The 19667-nt window shown below is 41.8% G+C and overlaps 1 protein-coding gene across 7 annotated transcripts in view; it reads left to right on the top strand.

Annotated features, from left to right (window-relative positions):
• Window positions 1–19667, top strand: part of NEDD4L (NEDD4 like E3 ubiquitin protein ligase) — a 299087-nt gene that overhangs the window by 115741 nt on the left and 163679 nt on the right. Inside the window, exon 1 of one of the 7 annotated variants that reach the window (XM_031441840.2) lies at window positions 583–731. The exons of the other annotated variants lie outside the window; for them this stretch is intronic. The gene's annotated coding sequence lies outside the window, so the exon portion shown is untranslated. Of the gene's footprint in view, window positions 1–582; window positions 732–19667 lie in introns of those variants that run through there. 7 annotated transcript variants of the gene reach the window in all.

A 19667-nucleotide genomic window follows, 5' to 3' on the forward strand; every position in this document is an offset into this window, starting at 1 on the left:
AAAATATAGGCTCATTCCATATATAGTGACAGTTGAGCAGTTATTTAAACAGTAGAGTCCGGAGGGGTTCCTCCATTTCCTTGACTGCCCTTCCTCTTAACACTGATATGAACATTTCAGGGGGGAAATGCCATCCATTTTGAAAAGGGGACATTCTGTGTGCCTTGGGGTTCCAAGGGTTCCAGGGTCACCTGGACGGGGCCAGGTACGCACCTGTCTTCCTGTGAGTTGGCTGTTAACTTTCAGGATGTTGTGCTGCAGGGGCAGTGTTGTAGGGCGCAGCTTGAGTTGTTTCTAATGTGGCTTGAGCCCCCAGAATTCCTGCCTAGTCTCTGGTCCTGCTGCCTCCGATGAGCCGCTTCCCTCTTCCCCACACTTGAATTTGCTCCCGTTTTGAGCGAGGCAGGAGCAATCAGCAGCAGCTCCCAGCCCAGACAGGCTTCAGCACAGCGCCAGCCGGTACTGCTCCAGGGTGTCTGGGGTGGGCGGCTCTCAGCGGGGGTGCTGCCTGGGGGGCAGCTGCTGCCGAGCCCTGCCTCCCCCGGCACCTCCCTCGGACACGGTGCCTCCCTCTCCAAGGCTGTTGATCACCTGTCAGCAGGGGAACTGGCAGAGTCCAGGATTTCTCCTCGATGCTGCTGCTGTTAGGGAGGTAGACAGCCGGCTGCATCTAGACAGCCTCTCTCCAGCGCTCTCCCCCTCTAAAGCGAGGTCTTCCTGCCTGGCGTCTGGTAAGTGCCCAAAGGATTCCTTTTTCCTTGTGAGCATCAAGAAGATGTTCTCTTATCATTGATCCATTAGCTTTAATCTGAATGTGCCAGGATTTGGGAAATCGTTTGGTCTTTATTTCTCTGTTTGCCTGCCTGCCTTCTAGCCTTCCTTTCTCTCTTTTTCTTTCCTTCCTTCCTCTCTTCCTCTCTCCCTCTCTCCTTCCTTCCTCTCTCCTTTCTTCCTCTCTCCTTTCTTCCTCTCTTTCTTCCTTTCTTTTTTCTTTTCCTTCCTTCCCTTTCATTCTTTCTTTTCTTTCTTTTTTCTTTCTTTCTCTTTCATTTCCATTAAACACTTTTTGCATGCTTCAAAAATCAAAATGTAGACAGTGAACAATTATTTGTGTTTAGTCTATGTCATTTTGCTTGAAACCTGTTTTCTTTTCAGTGCAGTGAAAAATTATATAGCTTCTGCCCTGGTGCCTCCTTCCCCCTTTACTCCTTTATGAATAAATTACTGCATTTGTCATCACTGTGTTCCTGAAGTGTCGAAAATAGGCACAGTGAAGGGATCTGTCATGCAGAGTTTGGAAATTTGGTGCAAAACCCCAAGTGAAATGAGGACAGATCTTCTATTAAAAAAAACTTAAAAAAAACTTCACTGTATATTAAGTTCAGCTTAAAGCATAGCTAATAAAATCAGCAAGGTTGCGGCGGGACAGGCACCTGTCTCTTTGTTTTAGACTGACCTCTTGGGATGCACTTTCCTCATTTGTTTTGTAACCTTTACAGGAAGTGCTAGAGGGCGAGTCACATGACTCCTAACTTCAGTTTTCACTTGTGTTCACAGGGATTGCACGGCTCTGCTCTTATATGGACAGATAGTCAGTTACGAACTTTTAAAAATGGTAAATGAGGTGCCTGATAATTAGATCATTGTTCATTGTCTTTCCCCCACGTTCCTCAGCCTCCAAACATAGAAACTTTCATTCCCTTTAAGAGGAAAGAAAACCGGCACTTAGTTTTTTTTGACTCTAAGTTAAAGAGTACTCATGTTAAACGACATTAAAAATACATAGAGAAATTGATCTCCAGAAATCTGTTGTCTTTCCATTTGCAGCAAGTCTCACTAGCAGGAATTATTATGAGTCTACCTCCTCCTCATTTAACATCTCAGTTAAAAGTAATGTTTTATGGCAAATACATAATTGGAGGGAAATTGAATTCTGTAATATGGGGGTGGAAAATCAGGGCAGAACTTGCTCTTTGAGGGGTGAGTCCATAAACGATGACAGACTGTCTGGCTGCCTTAGACAAAGGGGGAGCGAGGCGCTTGTGCTGGTTTTTATGAGTCGCGAAGGGAGGGAGCTGGAGCGGCAGAGCAGCTCGGGGCATGTCAGCAAGAACCCTTGTCAGGAATCTTCAAAACCCCTGGCTCTTTGTAACGTGTGAAACTGAACTCCTGACCCTGTCTGCCTGGTGGTGACTCCTTGTTCTGCCTGAGAGTCAAGTGGTAGTGGGTCCCTGGATGAGGGAGAAATAGCAGAGCAGCTTAGTGAAGAGGGAACTGCCATCCTTTTGGTGTGGAACCTGCAAGTGTAGAGTCGAAACCACCACCTTAAAAGGAGATGTTTCCACCGAGAAGTGGAAAATCGCAGACACAGACCCCCACAGACTCCACCTGTTTACTGTTCCTTATCTGTACACTCCCTTGCCTGTAAGGTGACAGTTACATCTCATAAGCAGGAAGGAAGAACAGAAAATAAACCCTAGAGAATTAACCGCAGCTGTGGGTGGAGAACAGCGGTGAAAGAAAGGCAGAAATGCCCCCCTCTCCCCCAAGACGCAGCCGTTCGGCTCTGCCCCCTCCGTGCCATTGCGGTACCCTTCTCCTGAAACAACCCCGACCGTGTGTGTAGCAACAGGACGCTGCTACTTTATCTAAATGCATTTCTCCAGCTTGTGAACTCTCATCCCTGCCAAGAGGCCCAGGCACCTGGTTAATGATCTTTAATGTGAATGAGTCTCTGCCACGATTAGCATTTCGCTGGGTTAGTACCACCCAGGCTGAATGCCGAGGTCCTCCTGCGTGATTTATTCTCTGCCAGCCACCTGCCCACCTGTAGGAGCTGGACACAGCCAGTTCTCCCCTTCTGTGTGTTCTTTCCCTCCGGGGGTGGTGGTGGTGGGGAGTTTGGCAGGAGCCAGATGAGGTGGAACCAAAGATACTCAGCAGAAGGAGCAGCTGCAGAGCTCCCTGGGTGGTGAGGGGGACTCTCAGGTGGCTTTCAGGCTCCTGAGATCCAGAGCCGACCTAGCGAGCCTTTCCACCGAGCCTGCTTCTGGGCGTTCTGTCCAGGTGGTGGTGATGTTGGGCAACCATCATCTCCCAGCCGCAGGTGTCGACCATCTGGTTCTTTCTAAAGCCACCTTGGCAACTGTCTGCGCTCCTCAGCTTCTTCCTGCTAAAACACCCGTTGGCATCTTTCCATGAAGGAGAGAGGCGTTTGGATGGCCCTGCAGCTAACAGGGTGGGTGGAGTTAGCCGCTTCCTTCTGATCTGAGTAGGTTGTGGAGGTGACGCCTACATGTTCACCTAAAAGAAGGGAAGAGATGAGCTTTTGTAACCAAAGTGAGAAATGACCTTTTTTGCTAGAAGAAACAACTCTTAAAAGCAGTTCTTGAAATCTAGTGCCACCAGCCTGCAGTCTCCCAGGTTTCCCTGAGAACTTACTCATCCTATTTTCACTGTTGCTTATAAAATATTCCTCTTCGCCCCGCCCCCAAATTAAGCAGAGTGACGTATAAAAAGGCTCCACACTTTTGCCTAAAGTATTTATAAGGATGGCACCTGCTCATTAGATCTTGCCTCTCTCCCTAATTTTCTCCTAGGGTACGGGGTCTGTTTTAATCGCTGGTGGCAAAATGGCCCTTGGGCAGCGTGCCCCGTGGTCCTGTGAGGTGGAATGCGGGGGGTTGGGTGTCCCGTAGCGGTCACGAGTTGTCCACGTTGGCCTCTCTCCCAGACCGGCTTCTGCCTCGCGCTTGGTTGGCTTGGCTGCTGGTTGTAGAATCTGATGTTTACTTTAGCATCTTGGGATGGAGAGGATGAAGGATGATTTCTAACCCTTGTTCCTAATCCTTGCTTCTAGGGAATTACATCTATACGTTTTTTATTGTTTCTAGAAGTACTAACTCATAACGAATGAGGGGGCAAAACAGGATTTTGCTTCTTCAGTCATCCACAGTGATTTATACTTTCTGTGACAAATGCTGGTTCATATGGCCTAATAAAAGATTTTTTAAGAAGCCATTTAATCCATGTTGAAATCTTACATCACTATTGAAATCATATTCTATTTATTTATGTATCTCGTGAATTGCTCCAAGGCAGTGCTTCTCAACCACGCTTGATTTTTGCCTCCTCCCTCCCAGGGGACATTTGGCATTTTGATTGTCCTTTAATGGGGACAGGCCACTGCTCAGCCTTCTGCAGTACACAGGACAGCCCTCCACCACAGTGTCCAGCCAGCATCAGTATTGCCAAGGTTGTCAATCCTTGTTTTAAGTCTTTTTTTTTTTTTTTCAGTGGAGGTACTGGGGATTGAACCCAGGACCTTGTGCATGCTGAGCATGCGCTCTACCACACTGAGCTATGCCCACCCACCAAGCCTACCTTTAAGGAATGTGCAAAATTAGAAATGCTATGGAAAATCTGAAAGCTCTGAGTAGCCTATCCATAAGGAGTACAATTTAATTTTTGCCAAAAATGCTTAATCGGGCCAGGTTGAATTAACAAATTAGTGGACCGTGCGAATTGGGTAGCATAGCTGTGAGGTAATACAGTGTATTTCTTTCAACTTCAAATGATTGGCAGAGTGCCTTTCTTTAACGTCATTTACTTAGTAGTTACTTGATAGTATGAATGACCTGAACTGAGGATTAGTTTTCATTGTCAGGCAGGAAAAGCTTTCCATTTGTGGTGGAAATCACTCCATGGCAGCTGGTGGAAGATGGCTGTGGTTGTGTTGTCTGCGGCCCGTGACAGGGCAGGGTATCCCTGCTGATAACCTCACAGTGGTTGTTGGAAACTGAAAGAAGAAGGGATTGTGGAATTTTAGATACAGAAGGGGATCTTAAGAGTCAGTTTGGTCTAATACCTTCCATTTTGAGATAACCTCTAGCCCAGAACGGTTAACTGTCCTTTTCTAATCATTCTGATGCGGGTTCTTCCTTAATTCCGTTCTTGGGGCAATTTCTGCCTATTTATTGAGTTCATTTTTCATTAATCTCGCATTCATTTTCGACCCCCTTTGTTGTCATTGTGCCTTGCTCTTTGTAGACTTCAAGGTAAACTTTTTATGCGTTTACACCTTAATTAGATTAAACTAGCTTTGGGAGTGGGACCATGGCTTACACTCCTGTCGGTCTCAATAGTACCCAGAGAAGTGTTCTGTAAGTTTCAGACCCCAAGAAGCTCTTTGTTGACCTGATTTAAATGATACCCAGCTTAGTGTGATTGAACCAGCCTTAGTATCTAAAACTGACTTCCAGGTTGGTGTTCTTTGTACAACAGCTCACTTTTCATGCGCTTATCAAATACATGAGTTTCCAGGTAAGTTCTCTTAGCGATGGTGGTTACTGTAACAATAGATCAAGGTTGGTCTATTGAAGAACTGACTCTTGATGGTGATTTCATCCATTGTTTGCATTTTTGGGGGCTTAACATGCTTGAGAAGCATCATTTTAGTCTTTTATGCTTGTATTTGTTCTGTCTGCTTACATAGCCTTCCTGTGGTTGAATTTTAAATTAAAAGAAAACTGGAATTGTATCTTGGAACAAGAAAAGGACATTGGGGAAAAATTAGGATATTATGTAATAAAGTATGGACTTTAGTTAATGATGCTGTAGCAACCTTGATTAATAATGACATGTGTCATAATAATATAACATGTTAATACTGGAAGAAACTAGATATGAGATACATGGGAACTCTGCACAAATCTTTGCAATACTTCTGTAAGTCTAAACCATTCTAAGATTAAAAATATTGTAAAAATTGCTGTCATTTTGTTAAAGGACATAGTGGTAAATTTTATTGTTTCCTTTTTCTTTGGGATAGGCTGCTGCTGCAGAATTGAATTCCTTATCTGCCTCTCAGCTTTTTGCTTAGGATGGCCATGAAGTGCCCCTTCCCAAAATGTGCCCAATTGGTTTGGCCAAATTTTCTAACCATATTATATGATTTTCATTTGCCCACCATTACCCTGACTCATTTCTAGGTGGTATATTTAAAAGACTAGATGGAATTTTCAGGTTAAAAAGTTACATCAACAGGAAGTGTATTTGTAGGTGCCAATTGAAATCCTGCCGGCTGGGAATGCTACCAGCAACGTGCTAGTTGGACAGTGGGACGTGTCCCTTTTTTATTCCTGGGCCTCCAAAGGCATCTGGGTGACAAATATCACTGTCTCATTGCAGCCTCGTGCAATTCAATGTCCCTAAAACTGGATTAAGGAATTGTGGTTCCTGGGTTCATAGACCCACAAAATACATTGTGTTTGATATGTCACTAAAAAGGATACTTTCATGTTAAAACCAACATGGGTATATTGTGGGGTAGATAAAAAATTAGCATGGATATTTAAAAGTTCTACTTGAAATTGGTGGTAGTGCCCTCGTGCCCGTAGCCACCACCCCACTGCTCTGTTGGTGAGGTACTGGGGGGGTGGGCAGTGTGACAAGCACTGGACATGAAGATAGAAGAACTTGACCTTGAAGTAGTTTGGGTTAGTTACCTCAGTTATAAATGAGTGTAATAGACATCCTGCAGTTTTCTTGTGAAAACAGAATGAGATAAAATATCAAATAAACGTCAACGGAAATATTTGAACGCAGTAAGATCTGTACAGATGCCGAATACGTTACTTTATGGTAGGAGTCAGCCCCTCTCCCCACTTAGTTGGATTTTATATTAGGAACGTTGACAGTCACCTTGGTGGACAGAGGGGGGCTTTGGTGCCAACACCATACTTTCTTTCTCATTCTTGCTCGGTCTGTATATGTGTTGATGTGATAAAGAACGTTACGGAAGGTTGATTAAAAAAAAATGACTCAAACATATACGGAAACAGAAAATTGCACGGTGGCAAAACAGCATAATGATATCCCACCACCCAACTCCAACAGTTACTAACATCTTGCCATTTTTATTGCTATTGAATGCAGTTTAATATTTCTTTGCAATTCTTTTAACCTTAGCATTATATCCCATTAGGGATATACGATTAAAAACACGTTTCAGGCAGAAAGTATACCTCAGTGGTAGAGTGTGCACTTAGCATGCGTGAAGTCCTGGGCTCAATCCCCAGTACTTCCATTAAAATAAATAAACAAACATAATTACCCCCAAAATAAATAAATTTTTAAAAAACATGTTTCAGTCAAGGAAGATAATATTTCACTGTATGATTGCACCACCAACTTGATATACTGTTAAATTTATTCCACTTTGTTTTTTCTAAATTTAATTTTATTTTTTAATTGGGTAAAACACTGGCCAGGTCATAACTATAATATTAGGTGCATTAAGTCACCCTTCCATTCCTGTCCTCCTACAGGTAACCATTTTTTGTTAGATTTGGGGCTGTCTTTCTATTGTTCTTTTTGGAAATATAAGGAAATTTATGCATATATTTTGTATTCCTTCTTACTCATTAAGTAGCATATTATATGCTTTTCTGAACCCTTATTTTTTCACATAGACTTGTATCCTAGTGTTCACTTGGTATCAGTATACAGGGAACTTCTTATGTGCTTTTTCACAGCTGTGAAGTCCACCCTCGTATGGATGTCCTGGAGTTTATTCATTTGGTCCCCAAGTGATGGACATTCAGGTCATTCCCAGACTTGTCCATTGTTTTGCGATAAATAGCCTTGTGTGCACATCATTTTGTATTTTTGTCTAAACATTCCAGTAGGGATAAGGGGATAAGACCAAAAAGACAAGTCCGTAAGTTCCCATTCCTGTGTCTCAGGGAAGGGTAGCTCTTCAGTAGCCCTCCCTTCATTCCCTCCAGCTCTGGTCTCCCCTTTGATCCCCTTCAGGCTACAAACCTCCTTTCTGCGCCAAGTTTTTAAAGCTAGAAGTTTTTAAAGCTTGGGATGGGCTCATCATTCCCATGTTATAGATGAAGAATGGAGACCCGGGAAGTGACGTGGAGCCTGGAGCCCGGCTCTTGTGTGCCCCGCCCAGCAGGTGACAGTCATTGTTAAACTCTCTTCCTCTCTGCCCTCCATTGGCCAGTGTTACCCAGAGTGTCGTCCATGACCAGCAGCATCACCTGGGAGCTTGTTAAAGATGCAGAAGCTCAGGCCCCAGCCCAGATGTACTGAATTAGAGTCTGATTCTCAGGTGACTAACGCACAGTCTGATTTGAGAGTGCTGGTCTGGTGGCCCCTTTCAGGAAGGGACACAGGTGTGGTTAATCAACAGGATGGTGCAGGTCCTTTCCATCAGCTGGGCTCACCCCTCCTCCTGATGCGCCCCTCCTGCCTGACTGCCCCCCCCCCCGGCAACCCCCATAAACGGTTCAGCATTGATCTCTTCAGGGGTGGGGTCCTGGTTGGTTCTGCCTCCATTTCCCCCTCACTTGCAGCCTCCTTCCTTCTGGATTTCTCTCTTGTATCATGCTTCTCATGTCCGATAAGCACTCTCATTTCGTGACGACTCTGTTCGTGGTAAGTTGTGTATTTATTTGGTTCATTGTCCATCTTCTCATCCCTGACGTTAAAGACTTTAAAATGCTTGCTGTTGTGTAAGAGTCCGTTATTGTTACTATTATTAATTCCATTTCTTTGTCTTCCTGCTGTGGGGTGTATGTATCTGTATCTATATCTCTAACTGTACCTGATAATTTTAGGCCTCGATGCATACTTAATTACCTTAATTGGAAATTCCTCCTTAAATTATCCACAAACTGAATTGGCAGCTAAAATGGCTTCAAGTGGTGAAATCATTGTCATAATAAAAATAAGAGGCTTCTACTGTTGGATCTGGAATTTCCAGTCTAACGTTTCAGCTTTGGAAGGAAGGTCAGTTTTTGAAAAGTGGAAGTAATAATTTATCCAGACTCTGCTGAGGTTCCGTACGCTGGAGGAAAGAATCTAGTGTAATAATGTGCAGTGTTGGTAACGTACAGGAATAAGGAGGTGGTTTTTTTTAAAGGCAGGCAGTTTTGGTTGTTTTTTTTTTTTTTTTACTTTAAAAAAAATAGCTTTATGTTTTATTTATTATTGTATTATTTAATTATTTTGTTTTGGTTGGGGGAGGTAACTAGGTTTGTTTATTTTTAGAGGAGGTACTGGGGATTGAACCTCATGCATGCCAAGCAAGCGCTCTGCCACCTGAGCTATACCCTCCCTGCCGGCAAGCAGCTTTTTATACGAAGAAACAGATGACCCTTTTTTCTAAACTATGTTAGCTGCACCCAGATTAGTAAATGTTAAAATAACTATGACTGGTAAAAACACTTTTCAGATTCTTTTTACTTTGTATGTAATTAAATGAAATTCTCCATTTGGTGGTTGGATAAATTCTCCATTTATCTCTCAGATAAATTAAGTCTTGCCAGACTGTCTGAGAAGATAGTCAATGAGACCCTAAAAACTTGGAGCATTTGAAAAATAACAACCATGTACTGCAGTTTATAAGGACATACTTAATTTAAAGTTTTCGATTTTAAAATTTGTATTAGTAAATCTTATCCTGGTTTAGGTGAATCCAGTTCAAATCAGTTGCTGTGAAAAAAGTCATTGTTTCTAGCCACAGACAACCAGATTCAAAGGATGACTTCTGGTGAGGGGGTAAGTAAGATTTATTTATTTTAATAGAGGTACTAGGAATTGAACCCAGGACCTCATACATGCTAATAAGGTGCACTCTACCAACTGAGCTACACCCTCCCCCACTTAAAGAATGACTTTTAATAATAATAAAAAATTCAACCCTTTTTGAATTCAAAAGCCCAATTGACATCATTACCATCTGCACTCCACATTTTAGGTGTTTTAGGTCCTAATACATTTACAGAATAGTTAAGGATGATTCATTTCTTTCACAGTAAGCATTTATTTTGCTCTTAGGGTATATGTGACAGCTGGTTATCTGGAATACAAAGAGGATTGAGTCCTTTGACTTCTAGACACTTACAGTCTAATAGAAATCTTAAAATCTTCACTGGGCAGGGTATCTTGAGATCATTGTAGACTAATGATGGATAGGCATCCCAACAGATGAAAGTTACTGTTACTCTTGTTACAGACATGTTGACTGACAGGTCATGATATATGGGGATTGCATAATTCTGAGCTTTAATTTTTGAAAATTTTAAAGAATTTCTATAGTGTTTGTAGCATTAACCTTCATTACATGAAAGGTTTCACAAGTATTGTCCATCTTTCTGAAAGTCAGTTAACGTAAAAGTTGAAGAAAGGAGAAAGAAGTTACTAAAACTCTAGAAAAGATTGAATTCAAATAGTTCGTGAGCTGCAACTCTAGCTCTGAATCTAACGGTACAGTGAAGAAAGAAGAAAAAATAGATTAAAAAATAAAAACTAGGAAAGAGGAGTTCAACGTTATATCAGATAGAACGCGTATCGGGATGGGGGAAGGGTATCGCTCAAGTGGTAGAGTGCATGCTTAGCATGCTGGAGGTCCTGGGTTCAATCCCCAGTAGCTCCATTGAAAAAAAAAAAAAGACTTAATTACCCTCCCACCCCCTCCCCCAAGTAGAATGTGTATCAGATACAATACCCAATATCCTGTGAGTTCTGCAGTACAAGATATCTGGGTTGAGAGTTAAAGTAATTGAATAAATATTATCTTATGAGTAATCACAAGATATTCTAAGATGTTCTAAGAGCTAGTATAGTAAGTAATGGAGAATCATTTGTAGGTGTCCTCATTTATTGTAACCCTTTTGTGTTTCCTGCTATTTAGGTCATTAGGCCTCTTAATTAATTGCTAATGAACTAATGTGGCTTCATGGCCACCAGCTCCTAGCTGGCACTTCAATAGTCAAGAATCGTGGGTGCGTTGGAATGGGGGAAATGGAGCCCCGTAATCTGCTGTGTTCACAGCGGGCCAGAGGAATCACAAGAGATTAAAGGAAGATAAACACAGTCACCTGGCAAAAATATTTGGCTTTTCGCAAGGTTATGGAAGTTATATTTAGTAGAAGTGTTTTTGGTAAAAATATTTGAATGTTTGTTTTATAATCGTAAGTAGCTTGGGTTATTTTGACTAGAGGGAGGGGGTGTGAGAGAGAGAGAGAGAGAGAGAGAGAGAGAGAGAGAGAGAGAGAGAGAGAGAGAGAGAGAGAGAGAGAGAGAGACAACTGATACAGGCACAGCAGAGTTTGTCGATTAGGAGAAGAAAACGAGATGATTAACTTAATTGGCGTACAATAAGAATAGAAAACATGTAGGAAGTAGAATCTTCAAATTTCAGGGCTTTCCATTAGTCATTAGTTGAAGACTTATGAGAAAATAATGGAAACCACCAGTAATTAAGAAAAGAAAGAACATTACTGTGAAAAAGGTCCCGTACCCTTTTCCTGGTATAAGAGTGTGGTTCTGGTCCAGCCCAATTCCCCTCTAACTTCCTTTTCCACTCCGTTCTTGGCAAACTGAACAGCCTGCATTCCCTGTGTGTGTCCTGACTTTCTTTTCCCTGGTGCCATTCTTCATGCAATGCCCCAGGTCCTCCTCCTCTGTGTGTCTGAGTCCTGCGGACCTGGTGAGCCCCAGTTCCGATACCAACTTCCACATGAAGGCTTCCTTAATTCTTTCCATTCCTCATAATTGAAATAGGGCGATTCTCAGAGGAATGAAAGATGCTCCCTTTATGCGTTGAGTGCGGGATTCACTGAAACTTGCAGCGTCTGCGTGGTTAGTTGAGTTTGGTGAAGTCAGTTTAAAGGTGACACCAAGTTTTCCAGTCGGACGACACCAGTTTCTGTGTTCATGGAGCTCTGTTTGCATTGGGACCTGACCTTCTGTCCTCAGACTTCAGTCCTTGGAAGGCACACGCTGCTTAATGAGGGGATGAGTCCCTCTTCACCTGACATGGTAATTTGAGAGTAGAGAGCTGGTGTTAAGGTTGAAGATTTGTGGGAGAAAGAATACAAAATATGGAGAGAGGATGGTGAGAGCAGGGGCAAGGGGACAGGCTACACCACTGAAGTGACAGCAGAATTTCTGGCCAGTCTGGAGGCATTGTGGGGTGTGTGTGTGTGTGTTTGAGAGGAGGCCTAGGGGTTCCCCTCTCCTTGACCTCATTAGGCACGTACAAGAAGCACTAATGAGCTGGCAGGATGTAATCACCTTCTCACTGGGGTACCCTGTAGATTATCACCACGGTACCCATTGTGATGGGGAGATGGAGTGACCCTTAGATATTGTCCTCCAACCCCTCCCTACACAAGAAAAAGCCCCTCTGAGTGCCTTTCTCCCCTCATGCCCTTTGCCCTATGAAAACACACTCTAGTTCAGCCTTTTAAGCTTTAGCATGTAATTGTTTGCAAAGAACAGAAACAGAAATATTTCTGCCAGAATGCGAAATTCTGAGTACTTCAAGGGATGATATAAGAATATCTGGAAATTCCAACCCGTTCAGATTATTCCTTGACCATGACAAGTAGCTGGTTGCCATTGACCTTTGGAAAACAGAGATGACTCCATTTCATTTTGACAGATGAAAACCAGAGTGCTGTGCAGAAAAAAGCCAGCCAACCAAAGACCTCATTTTAAAAGATTTTTCTGGGGAGTTGAAAATAATGCTTGTTTATAGCCAGTAGTGGGCCTTGAATATGAACTATGACTCATAATTCTGGGGTAACATCCCCCCTCCCTGAAAAATGGGTTCAGGCAGACAGAGTTATGTGCATATAGGCATATATATGCATATATGTGCACTGTAGACTTGATAGCTTACAGCCCCGGAGCCTGTTCCAGCTTATAAACACATCTGGTACCTCGTAGCAGCAGTACCCCTCCCACCCCCCAGTGATGTTCTCAGGGGCCCAGATACACCCTTGACCTCGCCCCTGTACTCGCACAGGGGCCCTGGTGTGTGACATCTGGCGGTTAATCAGGACGTGCAGATGGCTTAAAGAGGTTATTGATGTGAGGTGGAATTGTGGACCTGTCCCCAGAAGAAGGACATACAGCCTAAAGGGAAAGGGTGTGTTATTTCCTCAGTGGTTTCAGAGACCCTCGGGAACATTAAATGGTTCCTGTTTCCAAAGAGCTCCTGTTATAATGGGGGTTTAATAGTAACGTTTTATTTACCGGGATTCACTGGGGAAAATATTTAGGAACAGAAAAATTAAATATAGAACATGTTAGAAATTTCTTTTCGGTTTCAGTTCTTATAAGGACTTAGGGTAGCAACCCATATAGAAGTATTTGCTTTAACGCACAGATAAATTATTAGCACTTTGGTTGTGCACACATGAGTCAGAGCTCTTAAAATTTGTTCCCATAAGTAGGTTGAGCCTCCTTCTCCGCCTGTTGTCATAGAGTCTAAAAATGGAAACGTGAGTCCAAACTCTTTTCAGATCATAAAATCATAATTCTGAATTAGTAGAGCATAAATGAAGGTGGTTTTATTTGAGTGTCACCTTCAAGTTTGCCAGGCCAGGTGGGGACTCCCCTTGTAAGTCTTCTGGAGTTCCCTGTAGCAAGGATGAAGGAAATAGTCTCAGCTTTGCTTCTAGCCTTAGACAGCTTTCTAATTAGGTCAGAGCCGCCCACCCTGGGGTATGCAGACTCCTTCTGTCCCTTCGGCATCAATTCATGAGCGCTGCTGTCTGAAGCAATCACGCAGACAAGGTCGCTTCTTACTTACCCTGCAGAGCCTGGAAACAGAGTGGGTTCTGAGTGACCAGTTCTTCTGATCACCGGGCAGTTTTCTATCAGCCTGTCCTGAAGATGCATCTCAGAGGCGTTAGGCCACATTCTTGGGTTAGTTAAGTTCACTATCATGACAAGTCTTTGTTGATACGTGATCTTGTGATGCCCTAGAGTTTTGGAACACTATTCTGACTACACACGGAAGTTTTAATATTAGGCTAAATGTACACTAATGGCAACATTTATTCTGGTGGGATTTTTGTTTTTTTAAGCCTATGTATGAATCAGATCACTCTACCCAGAATGTGAAATGCAGGGTAAAAGCCTACTGGTGAGGGAGATGATAGGATTTTGTTGAGACTCAGCCTGTGCTAAGGAGGTGGTGATGCCTCTTCCTCCTCCTCCTGCTGGTTTATTCATCCCCTCCTCTGCAGAAGCCAACTGGTGGATTCGTTCCATTGCTTACTCCCACTGTGGCCCTTACAATTTTCATCTTGGGTATTTTTCTTTCTTGTTCTGCATGAAAGTTCTGAATGTTGTAGAACATCACCTAAAAAGGGAAAGCTAACCTTCATTTTTAAAGAAGATGAAAAATAAAAGTGTATCATAAAAAATTTGAAAAAAACTAAATAAACAAAAATTAAAAACTAGGTAGGAGGAATTAAGAGATAACCAAGATAAAAATTAGAACTAATAAAACAGAAGATAAAATTTAAAGGATACATAAACCCATTAGCTGGTTGTTTGAAAGGACCAATAAAATTAACTCCCATCATCTTAACTGAGGTAAAGGGAGGGCAGGAATAGAACATAAGAATAAGAAGACAGAGGAGAGATTAATTGACTTTGTAGGAAGATGCTACATGCGGTCCTATGGAAACACATTTGAAAACAGTTGATTTCTTAGTAAAATGCAAATTACCTGAATTGGATTAAAGAAGCATGGGAAAGTTGAAAAGACCTATTACTATAGAAGAGGTAGGAAAGGTGATTAAAAGTTACTATTGAAAAGAATATGAAAAGAGGTGTGTGCGTGTGTGTAACTGAATCACTATACTGTACATCATAATTAACATTATATTGTAAACTCACGACACTTCAATTTAAAAAAAAATGTTTTTTACAGTTATTATTGAAAAAGGCACCAAAATTCCATGGGTTTCCAGCTGAGTTTTATCTAACCTTTAAAAAACAGAAAATGTTAATGTTACTTATACTCTTCAAGAACATAGTAAATTATGGAAAGTTTCCTAGTTCACTTTATAAAGCTAGCATAATTTCGGTTTTAATACCTGGTAAATTTTAAAGAAGAAAAGTATAGACTAATATTTATGAAAGTAAATGCAGAAATTCAGCACAAACAAATTCCTTATTAGGAAATAGACTCTTGAGTGCATCCAAAGGCCAAAATCAATAGTTTATTCCAGTAATACTAGAGTGATGATTAGGAACAGTTATCACCATAACTCATTATTGTACCCGGCATATTCAAGAAGAGTTCATGACAAGGTCAGCAGAGGCTGAAGAGCTATTTGGTAATTTAAGCAGCCATCCCTAATGTATGAAATTTAAAAAAGCAAATAAAATTAAAAAAAATCATTTACACTTAGAAAAGGCTATATATTACTCTAAAAACAGCCAAAAACAGATACTTTCTAAAAGGCAAAGCACTAAGACTATCTCAATTAAAATTAAGAATTATAAAAGGACGTCTGCTTTTACAATTATTTAACACTGTTTTAGTGATTCTAGTGAATGTAGTGAGGTAGTGAAATATTTGCATGTCTAGAAAACGTAAGAGCCTAGAGTAGGGGAAAACTTGTCAAGGTTACTGGATTAAAAAATGTCACTAAAAATTTCTCTGTTTTGAAAACAAGGACTTGGAAATGGAAGTCAGGCATTTATTTTCTCAATAGCAGGAAGAAATTGAGAAGTATGGTACCTGTATCCTTTGTAGTGAAGGATATGAAATAAGAATATAACATATATACATATATAGATCTCAGTTATCCCCAAATTAAATACATACATTAATTGCACTTCCATTTAGAGTTCCTATAGAAGAATAAATATATAATAATCTTGGGGTGAGGGAGAACTTCTTGAGCCAAATTTAATACCTGCAAGATAGACAGGGAAATTTACAACATGTATGACAGGCAATGGCTTACTGTCGATAACTTGTGAATTGGCAAGACAAACATGACTCAGAAAATAGACAAAGAATATAAACACGCAGTTCTCAGAGAGCAAATGCAGACAGCCAGGAAGCCCATAAAAAACAATCCATGTTTGCTAGGGAATTGCAGATTAAAACAACATTGAGACCTTACTCTAAACCCATCAGACTGGTTTAAAAAAAAAAAAGAACAAGAGAAAAATAACACTTCTTGGTAGCAAGGGTGTAGTAGAAATGGCATCTCATAATACTGATGGAAATGTGAATTTCTGTGCTTTATTTGGAAAGCAGACCGGCAATGCGTTTTAAAGATAACAATTAATATACCTTTCCCCTAAGCAGCCTTTCTCTTGGATACCTGTCTGTCTTCTAGAAATAGAAGTGTCTGTGCACAAAGGCATACGTATAAGATGTTTATTGTACCATTAAGGTAGCAAAATACTGAAAATACAAATGCCCATCAGTTGCAAAACAGTTAGCTTTATGGAATATTTGTACCGTGTCATATTATGCAGCCATTGAACGGAAAGAATTAGAGCTGTTAGAGTTGATTTTGGAGGGGTTTCTATGAGAAATTTAATGCATGAGAAGCAAGGTGTGGAAAGGTCTGTAACATCCAGTTGTGAAGCAAGGACATGGTCTCTGTTTACCCATGAATGTAAATGGTAAATGTGGAGAGAAGGGCGAAACACTCCTTCTCTACGTTAAGGGGGTGGAGTGGAGGTTGATGTGGATGTTGGTGGGTAGAGAGGGAGCGGGGATTTCTGAACCACCTCCTCAGATGTAAAAAGCCACCCCTGGTCGGTTAACCGCATTTCACGTTTTTCCTTGTGGAGAAGGCTGAACAGCACTGTGGTTTGAAGTTTAAAATCCTGGTTCCTTCTCTAGGTCTCTGATTCTTTTTCTTTCTCATACTAGCCTGTGCTTGTTTTGATTCCCTGATACCCTCTCAGATTTTGTGAGGATGTTAATTATGAATCTTTAAAATTCTTCCGTTTCAGACTCTTGTCTGTGTGCTCCCTTTACAAGCTCATGCCCCTGACGTTTTATGGCCTGGTTTTTCCACCCATTTGATGACTCTTGGTTGTCTGCTTGTCTTTGCACTTGTGACTCCGGGTTGCCCAATTCTCATCAAAGGAGCCTGCCTGGCACTGGTGTGTGTCAGGATGAGGTCCTGGGAAGGACTTGGTGGGATGGCCAGCAGGTGGCCTTTTGCGTGTGGCTGCTGCATACCCCTCCCATCTTTAGCTGCCTGCATGCACTTCCAGCAGAGACCACACCTAGGTGAGGAAGGCAGCAACTGGAAAAGCTAGAGAAAGTAAAGTTTCCTGATTACTCACCCTTCTGGCTCCTACAGAATATTTCCACCTGTATGACTCTCCTCTGCACACGCGGGACTCTGGTTTTGCTGTTCTGTCCATCCAACCCATCGAATTTCTGTTCAACTGATGATAGTATTGCCTCCTTCCCCAGAATTTTTATGGCTGTGGTATTGAGTCTGGATGGGAGAGAGGGAGGTAGAAATGTGCATTCTGGGGCCATCTGGATACAAACTTCTATGTACCCTCTCTCAGCCTTAGTTTTCTCATCTGTGGAGCAGGCATAATTCCACTACCTATCTCAGAGGGTTATTGTGAAGATTCAACTGAGTGATGCTCTTAAAGGGCTTAGAACAGTGTCTGTCACAGAGTAAGAATTCCATCCAAGTTAGCTGCTGTTTTCAAAAAAATGGGATCATATTAGAGATACCAGATTGCATTGTTTTTTCCCCCTAGTTAATACATCCATGATGTCACCCAACACTATTTTTTAAAAGCTCTGTGGTGTTTACTGATGTATCTGTGTGTGGTTGTTCCTGTAGATAAATCCCTGCAGTTGAATTCCTGGATGAAAAGACATGCACATACACACTATGATATCCCTGACCATTGGGGAATTGCCCTCCGAGTGTTATGCTGGTTCCCCTGGCTCCCATAGTTGATGAGAATACCTGTTTTTCCCATCCTCAGCATTACTCCATTTTATTAATCTTTTAAATCGTTTCCATTATGGAAGGTAAAAATAATTCATTTTATGTCTTTAATCAGTGAGGTCGAGTATCTCTTCACGTATTTGTATTTCTTCTTTTATGCAGTGGTGATTTGCAGTGTTTGTCCATTTTTCCTAAAGATTGTTAATTTTTCATTAATGTGTAAGAATTCTTTGTAGAGTAGGGGGTTTAACTCCATATCTGTGACAGTTGACAAATGTTTTTCTCATTTGATTTGTTGCATATCTTACATAGAAGCTCTTTATTTTAACATTGTGCTTTTCAATACACCTTTTCTGTGGTTTCTTGGAAAGCTGACCACTGTCGGATGTACGTAACATTATTTCTTTCTGTTAAAAATAAGTGGTATTCTCCCTACCATTGTGAAAGTTACATATTTTTCTCAATCTGTAAGAAGAAATTAGAAGGAAAATGCTATCGAAAGCAACGGGAAGAACCATTCTTAATTTTGGCACGTTCTTTTCAGTTGTCTTTTGGTGGGAAATGTGTATTTTTACATAATTAACATCATAATGTAAGTAGACTTTCATAGCCCCTTTTTTGTCACTTAACATTCCCATATGTGATATACAACATTCCATTTTCTTCTTCTTTTTTTTGTCGGGGGGGGGGCAAGTAATTAGGTTTACTTATTTATTTAATTTTAGGGGCGGTACTGGGGATTGAACCCAGGACATTGTGTATGCTAAGCATGCGCTCTACCGTTCGAGTTATATGCACCCTACCCCACCCACCGTTCTGTTTTAAGTTTCTAATTTTTCCTTTAAGAGAGAAAAGGTACAGTGAGTATCTGTGCAAAAAAAATTTAAGTTGGATTAAGTTCTGTACCTCCCTGGAAACAGGGTTACTGAATCAAAGAATATTAGGATTTAAAATTTTTGGTACATATTACCAATTTGCTCTCTCAGCGTGTGGTACCAGTTGATGCTCCCATCAGCATAAAGACTCTTACCTTAATCAGAAGATGCGAGCCAGCCTAAAGATCTAGGGGAGGAGCCTTCAGGAAGAGGAGCAGCCAGTGTGATGCGAGGCCTCACATGGAAGTGAGTATCAGGGACGTGAGTAAGAGCAATGTGGCCAGTGGAGCATCGGAGAGGAGAGGAGCAGATGGGAGCTATGGCTCTTGAGGGCTTTGTGGGCCACCAGGAGGCATTTGCATTTTATGCCTAAGTTGTAGGAAGCCAGCAGAGAGGGCTGCCAGACAGGTGAGAGTGCCCTGTCTTTGCAGCAGGAGTGGCCCTCACGGCCAGTTTGGAGGCTGTTGCGGTAGCCTGTATGAGAGAGGATAGTTTGAACACCTGGACAGTAACTGCTATCCAGGATGGAGACAAGTGGATGGTTGGGACTTTTTTTGGCCATTGAGAGTTCTGAGGTCCTACTGATGGATTGAATGTATGAAGAAAAGAGCAGAATGGAGGAAATTTCGATTGGAGCAGCTGGCTGGCTGGCTGGTGGCCACTGAGATGTGAAGGGTTAGCTGGGAAAAGAGGTGGGGGCAGAATCAGAAGCTCGTTAGTTCTCTTAGACCTCAGGGTGGACACATGAAGGAGGTAATGGTAGATGAGAATGGAGCTTAAGAGAGAGGTCCAGGTTGGGTAGGTCTTTGGGGGCTCATCTGCACTTAGATCGTCTTCATAGCCAGAGGAACTGGACTGGATCACAAAGGTTGAGGTATTTCTTCCATGAGCAAATGTGTTCAGAACCTGGAGTAACTGCCCTAAGATAATGAATATGAAGAGTCAAGCACGTCATAAATTGGGGAACTGTGTCTGTAAGCTGTCAGGTTATAAATGCTTTGAGGATACAAGTCATCGG

The sequence above is a fragment of the Camelus dromedarius genome, chromosome 28 (genome assembly GCF_036321535.1).
Source record: "Camelus dromedarius isolate mCamDro1 chromosome 28, mCamDro1.pat, whole genome shotgun sequence".
Taxonomy (NCBI): Eukaryota; Metazoa; Chordata; class Mammalia; order Artiodactyla; family Camelidae; genus Camelus; species Camelus dromedarius.